The 12066-nt window shown below is 43.5% G+C and overlaps 1 long non-coding RNA gene across 2 annotated transcripts; it reads left to right on the top strand.

The window, feature by feature from the left end:
• The first annotated feature begins 6307 nt into the window (after nt 1-6307).
• Nucleotides 6308-8377, top strand: LOC133730092 (uncharacterized). 2 transcript variants are annotated; one of them, XR_009856591.1, is made up of 4 exons: nt 6308-6391; nt 7389-7465; nt 7903-8008; nt 8117-8377. It is a non-coding gene; the product is annotated as an uncharacterized LOC133730092 (long non-coding RNA). The 2 variants fall into 2 exon arrangements; XR_009856592.1 differs by lacking the exon at nt 6308-6391 and having other exon boundaries at nt 7344-7465.
• The last annotated feature ends 3689 nt before the right edge of the window (nt 8378-12066 follow it).

Here is a 12066-nt window from a genome sequence, read left to right as displayed (position 1 = left end):
CCGGACTTTGAGCATTAACAGGGTACAACCTCGCTTTTGTAAACGTTGATCTGTCAGCTATCAATGAAACGAGGAATTATTCAAACCACTGTCACCAAGTCCAAGCACAAGAGTTAACTGGCAACGCCAACAACATTCGGCTGACCACGTCCGCTACATCGTGCACTTGGAACAATTTTAATTCCCTTTAATGTTTCGTTGATTAGCAAAAGCACAAGTCAAAACCCTGGCGGTATAACAACATTCAAACAACACAATCATCGGAAAGAATCCCACACTTAGAAAATTTCAAAAGAAAATACCAACTTTATATATTCAGGGTCGGGACTCCCCACCCAAAAACATTGTCACGTTACAAAAAAAAATAGAGCCTCAGCGGCATTACAAAAGGCTACGGTGCAGTCTTCACGGATTGTTGGGCGCGGCAGCAACATTCTCTTCAACCACCGGCGGCGGTGGATTCACCAGACGACTCGTCTGATCCGAGCCGCGAGCGGTAGGGCTCGGCGTCACCATAGTGCCATCTTCTCGGGTGTTGGCCGCCATAAACTCTACACGGGACACTTCAGATTGAGTGGGCATGGGGGTCCGCTGAGAATCATCAGTCGGACCATGGTCACTCTCACCACTGCCAGAGCGCGCATCTCCAGTCTGGGTAGAAGCAGGCTCACCCACTAGCACCGACAGCTGATTGGACGTGCTGGCAGACTGAGACGCTTTGACCCAGTCAATCACGCCTTTCTTGTTTAGCAAGTCCAAGTTAGTTGCGGCACCAGCCTTCGCCGCCTTCATCATTGCTTGCTTATACGCTGCAGACTGCTTGAACAACTCCACGGCGGCAGCCTCCAAGCGGCTCCTCTCAGCTTCCAGCCGGGCAACCTCGCCCTCCAACTTTGTCACGTCCTCGGATTTGGCGGCAGAGTCCCGCTGAAGGATCTCAACTTTCTTAGCCTTCGCCGCTAATTGGTCCTTCAGTAGAGCTATGTCTTGCTCTAGCTTGGACACATGGTCGTTCCGCTCGAGGTCCCGCTCAATGGCGACATTTAGCTTGCCGCGGGCATCCATAGCATCGCATTCTGCCTTCGTCAGGCGCCGCTGAACATCCGCCAGCTTGTCTTTGGCCTCCCCCAGCTCCCTCTGGAGACCTTTAATCTCCTCCCCCAGCTGCCGCTCAACCTGAGGCTGGTTTGACGCGGCGAGGAACAGCTCGTGCAGCCCAACGAACAGATTTCCAAACGCCGAGCTGAATGGTCGTCGAGCGAACAGTCCCATCCAGTCCTCCGAATCCGAGCCGCTCGCAGAGATTGAATAGAAACTCCCGCTCGGGATCGGTCAGAAACTCCGCATAGGCAGAGAACGAGTCCAAGCCGCCCTGCTGCACCTCACTAGCGACAGCCACAGGCACCGCCTGAGAGGCCTGCTTAGCCTTCTTCTGTTGGCGGGCCCCGATAGTCACCCCGTCGTCTGCCTCATCCTCCTCATCATTGTCGTTTTGTCGCCTCTTCCTCTGAAGCACCGCCCGTGTGGCACCAGCGACGACAGGCCTCGAAGTTACTTGCGGCTCCAACCCCGCAATGGTAACGGGTTCCCTCCTCGGAACCACCCGCTCCCTCTGGGACCCACACTGATTGGCGGGCACTCTCTCCTTCACCATCTCGGGCGCAGTTTGTGCCTGGCTCCCGCAAGGAGCTCCACGCTTGGAGCGCATATCCGCCTCCGCCACGGTCTGGCCAGCGGGAGCAAGGTGCGAGTGATGAGGCATCGACAGCACCACTGGAGTGTCTGACTAGCTCACCGCCAGTGTCTGTGGATCAACGACAGTTTGTTGCGCCACCAACCCAGCGGCATACTTGCTCACCAAAAAATTATTAATTTCTGCGAGGTCCATGGCTTTGTCGAATGTGTCCCGACTCGCTTTGTTACCTGGCGGTGTATCTAAAACAAACACAACGATAGTTAGCCTGGGACAAATTGGGCAAAGGCACAAGTCGGCAAGAGTTATTTACCAAGGCGCGAGTCAACTGTAGGTTGACCAATAGCTCCCAACCAGTGAGCAGGCGGAGGTCGAGAAGATTGCGGTTCCGCCAACAACCCTTAATCCTCGCCACGCGGCACTGTTCCTCACGCGTTAGGTTGAAGCGCAAGCCCGCTGCACAGAGAACCAATGATCAGAAAAAAGATACAAAATACAGGCATATCATACAAACATTTTCCTAAACGTTGGCACCCCATCGTTTGCTCCTGCATCATACTCCCACCCCGAGGTCGCAATGTAGAAGGTCGCCCGCCAGGGAGACATCGAATCCTTCAAATTCTCTATCAACTTGAATGCCCCCTGGCGGCGAGTGAGATTTACCTGTCCACTACAGCCTTGGCGCGTATACGAATTCGTAGAAGTGTAGCACCTCCACCACGGTGGGTCCCTCGCAACCGGACAAGCGCCATAGCGAGTTGAGCGCCATCAGCAACCGCCACATATCAGCAACCGCCACACCAGGATTTGAAGATTTGGCAGTAGCGGAAAGGTGACCCCTTGGCGGAAGATAGCCTCATGCACGGCGGCATGCCCCGCTTGCAAAAACGACGCCCTCTCATCCCTCGTCGGCGGGCGCAGCTTCACTACGCCTGGAAGCCAAAACACCTGCTTCAACCGAGTCACGGCGGCAGTAGTCATCGGTCCTCCCGCCTCGTCGACTGGAGTACCGTCGAGGAGGACCCATGCCGACTCAATCTCCTCCCCGGCAGCCTCGCCCCCATTGGCGGAACCGCTAGCGGCACTATTGCTCGCTAGCCTCTCCTCCAGCTGATTGCGGGCGGCAGCATCCTCCTTTGCCCTAGAACTCTCTGGTCGCCTACCTCGAGCCAGGACTACAGCCCTGGGTATGGTTTGTAAAGGTTCGATGTCTACCGGTTCCGGCAGTGAGGTTCCTGCAGGAACAGACGGATGCAACGAATCAAGAAAAATCCTCACTGCTCGAGATCTCTACGACGCTAGCCATCGCAAACCCTAAAACCCAAACCAATCAGTTCCAACAATATCTAAAATATCCCTATGTCAGATTTTAACTAAGAACATCAAGAACAACCATACCTAGAAAACCCAGAAAGTACCAAAACAAGAACACAGCGCATATACACTCAAAACCCAGATTCGACCATCTAACAAAGCAAGAAACCTCAACCCTCTGTCAAACACCTAAACCCATCCCTAAACATCATTCTACACCCTCAGAGCACACCGAGGAAGGATGAAATCACTCCAAATACCAAAAAATAAAAACTGACAGAAGAAAACCCAATAAAACAGGGACGAGATGCAAACTACCAACCTCAAAAGATGGAAACTTTGGTGCGCTTGATGATGCTCGTCTTCGCTTAGGGAGATCTCCATCCCCCAAAGATCGGTAACTTCACGGAATTGCAGAACCTTCTTCTCGGATCTCAGAGCGAAGCTTGAAGACGACGATATTAGTTCAAAGTGCAAGGTGCTGAACCACTCATTTTCCCTCTCTTTTATGTCAACATCAAACCAACCTAGGTCGTCCGCTTAAAAACGACATCGCACTATAGCCGTACACGTGCCCCACGATTGCACTTACTCTCCGGATTAACCGAGGCGTCGCCTCAGTTACAAAATCAATAATTACTCGCATTAATGGCGAGGAGGCGGGCGTGCTGCGGGGACGTTATTCCACACGCTAACCCAATACATGTGGACCACGTGTCGGGCGCCGTCAGACGAATCGTCTATCCGAAGTAACCATCTACAAGGCAGGTATAACAACCGTCAGGTGAGACAGTCTCTGCTAGGCGCCAACTCCACTAGCGGGACTTCTCCCTTCATCTTGCAAGTGGGTCTCCGCTAAGCGAAACTCTGCTAGCGAGACTTCTCCCTTCATCTTGCAAGTAGGTCTCCGCTAGCGGGACTTCTCCCTTTGTCTTGCAAGCGAGTCTGCGCTAAGTGCAACTCCGCTAGCGGGACTTCTCCCTTCGTCTTGCAAGCGAGTCTGCGCTAAGCGCAACTCCGCTAGCGGGACTTCTCCCTTCATCTTGTAAGTGGGTCTCCGCTAAGTGAAACTCCGCTAGCGGGACTTCTCCCTCCGTCTTGCAAGCGAGTCTCCGCTAAGCGCAACTCCGCTAGCAGGACTTCTCCCTTCATCTTGCAAGTGAGTCTCCGCTAGCGGGACTTCTCTCTTCACCTTGCACGTGAGTCTCCGCTAAGCATAGCTCCGCTAGCGGAACTTCTCCCCTTAAAGGTCCCCATGACACTTCCTACCGCTTTTTGTCAGCTGAGGAACTTCAGCCAACAGCGATTCCCGAGGCAACACCTCATTCTGACAACGACCGCCACGCGGCGTTACAGTCAAGCTACGTCCCTCCGGACCAACTAGGGGGGCATATCAAGTCTTCGACGGCCCTGATCAGGCAAGTTGACCCCCGACACTTGGTATCAAAGATTCACTACTAAAAAAAATTGCAATTGCTTTGCCTTTTAACTTCGGCAATAGTTGTCGTCGCAATTGAGACCTTATTGCTACGGAAAATCTTCCGTCGCCATTAAGCTTTATCATTTGCGACGGAACACATAACTCTGCAATCAATTGCGACAAACTTTTCTCGTACCGTCGTAAACTTTTCTCTTATTCTTGGCGCTAACCCAATTATTTTCCCCCTGTTTTTACTTTTGGCCAAAGTTCCCACCAACAATACAACCCTAATTCCCAAACAACACCTCTCTCTCTCTCTCCCCCTCCCTCCCCAAGCTTTGTAGCTCCTGGAACTGGAACTTACCGCCGAGATCGATGAGGTCCGCACCGCAACCTACTGCCAACAATGACGAGCTCCTCCGTCGACGTTAACGAGGTCTGCGCGCCGAAACATACCACCGAGAGTCCGAGACCGACGAGCTCCTCCTTTCCATCGAATAGCTCCTCCTTCACCAAATAAACTGTAACAACAGCTCTCTCACACCCCAGAAACAACAAATCCTGATCAATATCTCTAGGAATCTATAAGTTAAATCCCTTTGTTCTTTCCATTTGTCTCTTGTTGAATATTAATATTTATAATCTTAGTTTAGTTTGAGATTGGGCTCTGTTAATTCAATTGGTTGTAGATGAGAGGTCAATATTTAGATTGTGAGTTCAATTTTGAGATGAAACTAATTGGGCTTTGTTTCAAATTTGAGCACCAGTGGCCAATCCTCCTGGATTATCTTCATGTTTAGTAAATAGATGGGTATCTTTCTCTTAGACATCGATACATTGACGAGTTTGAGGTTGAGCTTGATTTGATCGTGTCAGAACTTGACCTATACATTTGGGGTTTCTTCTTGCATGCAACTTAAATTAATGATGCATCAGATCGTAAATTTAAGTGTTCTTCTGGATTTTATAGGGCTACTGTATACTAATGGTATCTAAATTAACTAAAGGTCAGCAGTAGACTAAAATAATAGAGCTCAGAATAACTAAATAAACTTCTTTTGCAAGTATGCGTGCAGATTGAACGAGGTCTCATAGAACAACCTAGTTGCTCATTGTTAGATAGATATATGATTGAAAGTTAAAGTTCCATTTACAAGTGTTGACTGAATTATTTTGTGAGGAAGGCTGTAATCTTCTGTTCATATTTTGCAGGACCAGCCCAGAACTTCTGCTAAATCCTATGAGAACCATCTTGACATAGTAAAAAAAATAGTTTTCTTATCCCACCTTTCCTACTTTAATGGTTATGTTTGCAAAAGATGGTTTTTTTTTTTTTTTTCATATATGTGGTTTCTACTGCCTTGTCTTGTGCAAGGACTGACATTCTTTTTTCTTTCCCACACTTAATCTAAATAAGCATATGTAAACTTTGTTGTATCAGTTTCAAAGTTTGGCAAAGATAGTTCCTATTCGTGCCTAAGCTTTATTAGCAATATCTTTACCATTTTTAGACAAATTCTCTGAGTAGGGATGAAGAATTTCAGAGTTAAACAAGCATATAAAAGGTGGAAGTTAGAGCTAATAAAGTGGAAACATCCTGAGCAGTTCCTCTCCATTTTTGTTTTAATATTGTTCTTGTGGAAACATACTTTTGAGTATTCATGCTATGGTAGGAACAACTTTTTTTGCTAGGTTCCGAAATGTAGTCTTCAGCTGAAAAGTTATTCTATAGACTTCATAGTTTAAGCTACAGCTTACAGGAATTTAAAATTGTCAGTGAACACATAAAACTCGGAAATTCTGGAAAAAGAATTTTGTTACCTAGCTTGTTAAGGTTGTTTCTCCAGGAGTTTGACATCAGTCTTTTGTTCATGGAATTGCTATTACAGGTTTTGATATGTCAAAATGAGGCTGAAAAATGCTTAATTGAGATATCTATTAGTTCCCTTCGTATAAGCCTCAAGGTGAGTATCCATATTTGAATGGTTTTTAGTAATGTAAGTGAGAGTTGGAACTATGGCTTTCTGAGTTTGAAATTATTTAAATAAATCACTACTTTTGGTTGGATTTTTTTATTTCTTTCGTCTGCTCGTCTGAACAACCTAAAAACAACTGTATCTTTCCACTCAGTTGTTATAGACCTTTCTCAATAAACCTGTTTTATAGAGGGTTTATATTGGGGACATCTATATGTACTTATGCTTTCTGTGAACCTTATTGGAGGATAATTTCTGAAATTTCTATTCACATTTGATCCAACTAATTGGAACATTACTATTTTCAGTCTTCAAAATAAAGTGTAATATGTGAATGATGAAGTGGTCAAAAATAGTAAAGGTTATATAGTGATATGTAAAGTTCTGGCAAAATAATACTCAGAACACACTATTTCCAATTATTAAACAATGTAGTTAAGGGAAGGGGCAGAAAGTGCACTCAATCTGACAACAATTCCATCTTCTCATTCATGGAATCAACAAGTTTTTAGTGTTATTTTCCTTTTAAGTGGAAACTTTGATTAGAGACTTGGAATATCAATTTTTCTGCAGCCTTATGTTTACAGTTTATTCCTCCTTTTAGAGAGGTTCTATTGGATGTAGATTAGGTACATTAGTTTAACGGTTCATGATCATTGAAAACGCTGTCTTTACATTGCTGTACTTGGAACTTTGCATTCTTTTAAGTTACTACTTCTATTTAATGTAGGCATATAACATTACATTATCTTGCATTATACAGGAATAAGTCCTCTGATGTGTGAACTCTTTCTAAGAGAAACATACATTGATTTCTAGATTGATGTATTATAATCTGCCATATGGCTAGTTGGTTCATGCTTACTTGATCACATTAGCATCTGCCATAATGTATTTTCTTATAATTATAACTTTGTTGAATTTTTTGTTTGTGCCCAAATGTGATTGATCTTTGAAGTAGATGTTCTGGGTTTTGAATTTTCAGACTAGCAGGCCTGAAGATTGGGAGAAAGTCCCTGATCCTAAGAAGTATTTTGTCCAATTTTTTGGAACAGAAGAGATGTAAGTATATATTCTTTGATCATTTTAATGCCTATAAAGTGCAGTTTGTTAGTCATATGTATTACGTTCACTTTGAACTACCTGTTATACATGGGTCTCTTGACAAAACAAAAGACATTATGTATCTGAAAACTTAGGCCAGATATCACAGAATGGTTAAGAAACTTTGCATGGTGAGGCTTTACCCATAAATTGTTGTAAGATATTATCTCCGAATGTAAGATAGATCTGAGTCAGTGTTAAAAGGACTTGGTTGTTTTGAATGTGGTATTCAGAGTCTAGTTTTCTATATGAACTGAACATAAATGCTCATAAAAATGACTAGAATAAAAAGCTTATTTTATTCAAAATTATATGGGAAAAATGTTTGGGTAGTAGCTTTTTATTCATTTGTGCTTCTCTAATGACAAGCAACACTCATATTTTATTTTCTGCAGCAGAGAACACCATCCATTAGTTGAAAAGGCAACTCATTAGCAAGTCAGTAGTGAAGAATCTGGAGTTGATTTTGGCAATCCAAAGCCAAGAGCTTGATATTAGCAGGTTAGTACTTCATCCTCATTTTTGTATATATTTCTTGGTGTTATGATTCTGATCTTGTTACTTCTTCACTACATACGCATTTCACCTACTTCATGTGCTTATATTCAGATAATGAGTCTGCCAAAGCATCAAGACAACAGCTTAAAGAAGCTAGAAAAAAAAAGCTCAAGTTTCCTACGCATAAGCTGGCATACAGTTACTTTGGTGCTGCAATTCTTTATCCTCCTGAACTAGTACATAGGTGCCACAATCTTTGTGAAGAAATTCTATTCAATGTGCCACGATGGGCTTTAGTTATTTATTTCGCTAATATGAGGTTGTAATTGTTGATTGGTTTAGTTATAATGGATATTTGTAGTTTAACTTTAGATGCATGTATAATAGTTTTCATTTTTGCATGTTCTTAGAATGAAAATATGGTGCAATTTTCACCATATTTTTTTTTAAAAAAAAAAATTTCTTTTTTTGCGACGGCAAGGTTACCGTCGCAAATGCCTCCACATGGATTATCCTAAAACAGACATTGCGACGGAAGTCACCGTAGCAAATGGGCCGTCGTAAAACAATAAATTTGCAACGGCAAGAGAAAACCGTGGCAAAAAAGTATTTGCGACGGCAAATTGCCGTAGCAATTGGATTTTGTGACGCCACTTATTGCAACGCCTATCTTGCCGTCGTAAAAACCTCAATTTACCGTCGCGAAAAGTTTTTGTCGTCGCAAAAGCTCAATTTGCCGTCGCAAAAGCAATTGTTTTTAGTAGTGATTGGGATCGCTACCCAACACCCTCTGCCCAGCGCAGCTCCCCTCAACAAAAAATACACCGACCAAATGGAGGTCTATCTTAGCCGGGGAGTGGGGGACTCCCTGGAGGGCCTAGCAGGGGCCCACCCGAAAGGGTATAAAGCGTTTGCTCAGTAAGTCCATAGTTGACAACGCACTGATGCTAATTATGCTTTTGCAAGTCTAGCGGAAGTAACGCTTCAAACCGCTAGACAACTCCCCAACCAAGATTGCCCTCCTTGACTAGGGACTTGTACTTACATGAGCATTTGCCAAGCATAATTAGCCATAATGAGCCACGCTCATGCTACCGCCAGCGGTACCAACGAACATCAAGGGTTTGATGGTGTGACCTACGGAAACACCGCCAGATAGGCTATCGCCTGAGCCCCGGCTCACCCTCAGACCACCGCCGAAATGCCGCTACGCGCCGCGCCAAGATAGCATCAGAAGCTCCAGAAGCTAAGAACTGAAGCATATCAGTCCCACATCGAAAACATGGAAGAGGTCAGCCTCTTCCTCACTTATAAAAGGTTTTCTCCTCTCTCCTCATTAATTATGCATTTACTACTTACCTACTGTTATTCTGTCAACATAAATACATTGACTAACTTAGGCATCGGAGAAGAGAAGATCGCCCAGCGCGGTCTCCCTTTGACGCCCTTTGTATTTTACTTGACAGGTAGCGAAAGTGTTGACTACATCACAAGTAGCGGTCCGCCCACCGGACCAGCGTTAACCAAGATTTAGCCACTGCTAAATCTTAGACATTAACAGTAAGCTTATGAAAGCTTGTATGAGAAACTAAAAACAAACAGAAAACCACAGAATTCACACCAAAATGAGAAAAACCTTTCAACTCAAGAAAAAGGAACACATACCATGCTTCCCAAAAACAGTATTCTTTTTCCAAAAGAAACAACAAAAGTCATCCCGTGACAAAATCATATTAATTGAAACTCCGACAATTAAAATATGAAAAATCAATCCAACCTGGATAATGAAAATCAACAACATAACAAATCATATCTATTGTTACCTAACAAATCGAATATGATACTTCAGTCCAACCTGGACGATAAAAATCAACTCAATGACCAAATCATATAAATTGTTGCCCCAACAATTAAATATGAAAAACAAGTCCACCCTAGACATTAAAAGAAAGAATCCCCGAAACTCCCTTTCAAAATACGTGCTCATGAGTATCAAGTAACTCCTAGTTACTCCTCATGAGTAGAATGGCAACAGACTAGAGCTCTAACTGATCGTATCCACTCACCCAGCCAAAGGTGTGAAGTCTCGATATATATGCTTAAGGTCACTCCCAGCGACCCCAGATCCTCAGGTCCCCGACCTTCAGATCAAAACATTTAAAAGCGGTCACTCAGGACCAAAATATTACTCAACTCTCAAAGGAGATGTCACAACCTGTGACTCTCAATCCTCAGACCCTCGGTCGTCAGATTAAAACATTAGGCAAGTCGCTCTAGACCCAAAATGTTAAACCAAATCAAAAGGAGATGTCACCCCGTGACCTCCGAATCCTCAGACCCTCAGTCGTCAGATTCAAAAACATTAAGCAAGTCACTCTGGACCCAAAATGTTAAATCAAACCAAAAGGAGAAATCACAACCTGTGACTCTCAGATCTTCAGACCCCCGGTCGTTAGATCAAAACATTTAAAATCTCATTTATAAAACTCACACAAAATCTTGATACTTTTCAAACAAATACAAATTCCTAATTCCTAACACATTGTCTTCCGAAAATCCAAGCCTCAAAACAATAGAATGAAACCCATCAATCCATATTGCTTAAATCACCCTTCAATCCATAAAGATGTACATATTTCACGTATATATATATATACGTAGTCATTCACTCAGGACTGCCACTAATACCAACTATATTTTGCAGCTAAATCAATAACTCCCAAAACAATAAGGTAACTTCATTCATAAATGAACATTGTGAGATTACTCACCTCTGAATCCCGTTGCATCTTCTATACAGAACAGAGATAACACACACACAAAATATCAGTCCAAGAATACTTCGTCAAGTACCTAAGGTTTTAGCCGGTTCGCCTAGATCGGTCGAATCAAGCCCACATGCCGGAATCCACTGTTCACCTCAGGTTACAACTCCACAACTAGAATCGATCAAAACCACCACCAAGGATCGACAAAGGAGGCTGCTGCAAGCTCAACATGATTGGTTTGAAGCCCCCACTGTCGTCAGAATCGAGAGAACCAGTCAAGTCCGACAACCCTCGCCTCTGCTGCCTTGCTATGCCACTGTGGATGAGAATTGCCGCTAGAGACCACCGTAGGGATGAGTGCACGAAGGAGACAAAGCAGTCTGGGTTGGTCTCACTACTAGAGGTTGCCGGAGGGTCGGAATTGCGGATATGGGTCTGATCGGTCGCGGTTTAGGAGAGAGAACGGAGGTTTTCTGGCTTTCCGGAAATAGAAGCTTTCCAAAAATAAAAATAGTAAATTTCCGAAAACGGAAATTTCTATTTATAGTGGTTTCCAAAAATATCTGAAACTTCCAATGGCCATAATTTTCGTATACGAACTCTAATTTTTGCATTCCACATATCTACGAACTCGCATCGACACGCTCTACGACTTTTATGAAGGAAGTTTTTGGAGAAACCCAATGAATAAAAAGTCAACCTATTGACCCCTCGAAAATAAAACGTCTCAAGTAATTATTCGTCCGAAATACTTCCACTTCAACCTCAAACTATGTACACATACCAACAACCATTGAATTAATTTTGAAATATCCTCAGAAAATAATAACTAATTTTTGGGGTATTATAATGAGATTATTATTGAATTTCCTTTCCGAGAGATTTCAATAATTATCGAGCTATTTAAGTTGAGTTATTGATTTATTGAGAAATGGTTTTCAGAAAATGGTTGATTAAGAAAATAGTATAAGGATTAATGATTTTCGAGTATTTGAGTATGGTTGCATTATTGAAATATCTTTTCGGAAAGCAAATGAGTTTATGAGAAATTGTGAGTATAATATTGAAGTATTTGAGTATAAACGAGTGTGATGTCCCAGAAATTCGTATTTATTTTCCGAGGATTTTTCGAAAGTGTTTCGGATGAATTTTTTTATTCGAAAAGTATGGTTTTAGGGGGGGGCATGAAGGTTGACTTTTTGTATGTTGAGATTCTCCGAAAACTTCCTTCATGAAAGTTGTAGAGCGCGTTGATACGAGTTCGTGGATATGCGGAACGCGGAAATCGGAGTT

Source organism: Rosa rugosa, chromosome 2, assembly GCF_958449725.1.
Source record: "Rosa rugosa chromosome 2, drRosRugo1.1, whole genome shotgun sequence".
Lineage (NCBI taxonomy): Eukaryota > Viridiplantae > Streptophyta > Magnoliopsida > Rosales > Rosaceae > Rosa > Rosa rugosa.
The sequence above is the reverse complement of the archived record's forward strand: the minus strand, read 5'-3'. Positions and strand labels throughout refer to the sequence as shown.